This window comes from Mangifera indica, chromosome 1 (genome assembly GCF_011075055.1).
Source record: "Mangifera indica cultivar Alphonso chromosome 1, CATAS_Mindica_2.1, whole genome shotgun sequence".
Taxonomy (NCBI): domain Eukaryota; kingdom Viridiplantae; phylum Streptophyta; class Magnoliopsida; order Sapindales; family Anacardiaceae; genus Mangifera; species Mangifera indica.
Window position 1 is genome coordinate 14903079 of NC_058137.1, and position 3283 is coordinate 14906361.

Genomic DNA, 3283 nt, shown 5'->3' on the forward strand with positions numbered 1-3283 from the left:
TTTAGGTTTTGATACATCTTAACTCTCTTGGGGTGAGCCTTTATGAGAATCTCACGTGTTAAGTCATTATTACTAAGACCACAAACCCGATCACGAAATCTCAACACATCGTTGATCACACTAAACTTTAGCTTAGTACCTTCGATAACCTTTTGCCTCATTTGTATACACCACTCATCGACCAATTGTGCCACACAGATCTGTTCTAAAAGAGTTGACTAAATCATCAATCCAACCATTAGTTCGGTAACCAACTCTATCTGTTCTCTAACCAAATCCTGTTGCAACCCCTTACAAACAGTTATATAAGACAAGGCCACTTTTCTACTCAATGCATCTACCACAATATTTGTTTTACTTGAGTAGTATCGAATATCACAATCATAGTCTTTTTCTAGCTTAAACCACCTTCATTGTCTCATGTTTAGCTTTTTTTGAGTGAAAAGGTATTTCAAGCTTTTGTGATCTGTATACACATTGTATTTTACCCATACAGATAATGTTGCCAGATTTTCAAAGCAAACACCACTACGACTAACTTTAAATCATAAGAGTAGTACCAAATCTCATAACTATCAAGAGGCATAAGAAATCACCCTACCTTTCTACATCAACATAGCTCTCAAGCCATGGTAAGAAGCGTTTATGTATAAGTCATATTCTACACCTTTAGTTGACAATGTTTCCAATGGTAAGAAGCATTTATGTGCAAAATTCAATCTCTCATTCAACTTTTGGAAACTCCTCTCATAAGCATCAGATTATCTGAAAGAAACATTGTTCCTAGTCAACTTAGTCAATGGTTAGGCCAACCTAGCAAAACCTTCCACAAATTGTCTATAACAGCTTGCTAATCTTAGGAAACCCTAGACCTCTTTAGGTGTCTTAGGTCTTCGCTAATCCAACACAACCTTAACCTTGCTTGGGTCCACCAATATACCATTAACTAACACCATATGTCTTAGAAATGCCATCTGATCCAACTAAAACTTATACTTAGAGAACTTAACATACAACTGTTTATCATATAATCTATACAATACAAATCTCAACTATTGCTCATGCTCCTCTCGAGTCTTAAAGTACACGAAAATATCATCAATGAACACTACGATGAATTTTTCAAGGCAATCTTAGAACATCCTATTCATCAAGTTCATAAAGACTATTGGAGCGTTTGTTAAGCCAAAAAAACATTACTATAAACTCATAATGTTCCATATCTGGTTTGGAATACAATCTTTAGAATTTCTCTCTCGATTATCTAGATTTGATGATATCTTGATCTCAAGTCAATTTTTAAGAATACCAAAGGACCTTTTAACTAGTCAAACAAATCATCAATCCTTAACAATAGATAGTTGTTTTTTATAGTCAGCTTGTTTAGTTCTTTATTATCAATGCAAATATGTATCACAAAAAGGATTTGTGTGCCTTAAGGTGAATGGCTTGGTTTGATGAAACCATTATCCAAAATCTCCTGTAGCTACTTTTCTTAATTTTTAAAGTTTGATTAGGGCCATTTTGTACGATACCTTAGAAATAGGCTTTGTCTCGAGGGCCAACTCAATACTAAACTCTACCCCTCTTTTTGGTGTTAATTCTATCAAATCATCAGAAAACACATTCTAGAACTTACACACAACAGAAGTGGATTGCAAACTCAAGACTAAACCATCAGCTTTACCCATAACATGCACTAAGTAACCCACACAACCCTTACTCAATATCTTTCTAGTTTTAATACTATTGATTATCATACTCAACACACGACCCTCACTAAAGGTGAACTCTTCATCATCATTTAGCTGGAACTAGACTTTTTTGTTTTTATAATCAATCTCGACTTTATATCGACTTATAAAATCCATAGCCAAGATCATGTCAAAATCAAGCATGTCAAAAAAGAAAAAATCATTGTCTCACCTAACAACGTCTTATCACTCAATATTTTGTCCCAATAAGGTATCTCAATATAAATGTTATCAATGGATTTAGCTCTAAGTTTAACCTTTTAATGATCTCTAGTGAAATACAATTATGAGTGGCACCAAAATCAGTTAGTGCATATAAATAACAAGAATGAAATATCAACTAATTGTTATAGTAGATGGGTTGACCTTAGCCTATGCTTGAGTGGCTGTAAAAACCTGGCATGTCTTTCTCTAATAGTTTGCTCAATGGGGGTTGGTTTTGCTGTAATGCACCCACAAGCAAAGTAACCCAGTTGTTTGCATCAATAGCATAATTTTTGCCCTATATAGTCATTTGTGTGTATGTGCCCACACTTGAAGTAATAAGGAGGGTCATTGTGCCTTAACTAGTTCTTTCACCATAGCTGATCATCTCGCTTTGGCCTTTTGCCTTTTTAGTTCTTCTTAGACCCCTTAGATTGGAAGCTCCTCTTATCTCTGGGATCTTGGCTTCCACCCTCACGGCTATCACTTGAAACTACCTATTCATACCTTAGGACTTAGGTTACGGATCTGACTTGCTCCAACATGCCTTTTTCTCAAAGCATCATCAATTTCATGGCCTTTTATCTCTAAACTTTACCTAATGCCTTTGATAAGATTTGGGAAGGTTGTCTCATGTCAGTATATCTTTTGCAATGTTTGATTTTAGCTGATTAATGAAGATCTTTTTTTTTCCTTTATTACTGTTGGTTTCACCTAAAGTATATCAGACCGGTGCATTGAGTCTAATGGAAAACTCTCTAACTATCATATACTCCTACCTTAGGTTAAACTACTTCTAACTAGGGTTGGATTCGAGTCTAGCTAAACCAAAAAATAGTTTGACTTATTTTCAACTCATTTTGGATAGACGACCTTCAGGCTCAGGTCGGGCTTACTAAGCTCATTGAAACACATGTTTGTGTTTGGCTCACTTGTTAATTTTACTATTCGTGATCAATTTCCCCAAGGCTCTTACTCACTATGATTGAAAAATGAAAAATTGAATGTGAAGCAAGAATAAGACTTACAAACTCATAAATCACAATATTCAGCAAGAGAAATGACACCAAAAAAATTTATCAATAAATTAAAATTCAAATGCCAAAAAAAAAAAAAGGATCAAAGTTACATACCTTTGATGCGGGTGAATAACTAAGTTGAAGGAGCCAAAGGCATCGGAGAAAGTTGAAAGCTCTCGATTGGTAGTTGGCAAAATCAAACTCTTAAGTAGTGTAATTAGTGAAAAATGTCCAGTGAGTGAAAAGTGTCCCATAAAAGACTCTTAATGCAACACTTGACACTTGGCAAAACAAAACTCTTAAGCA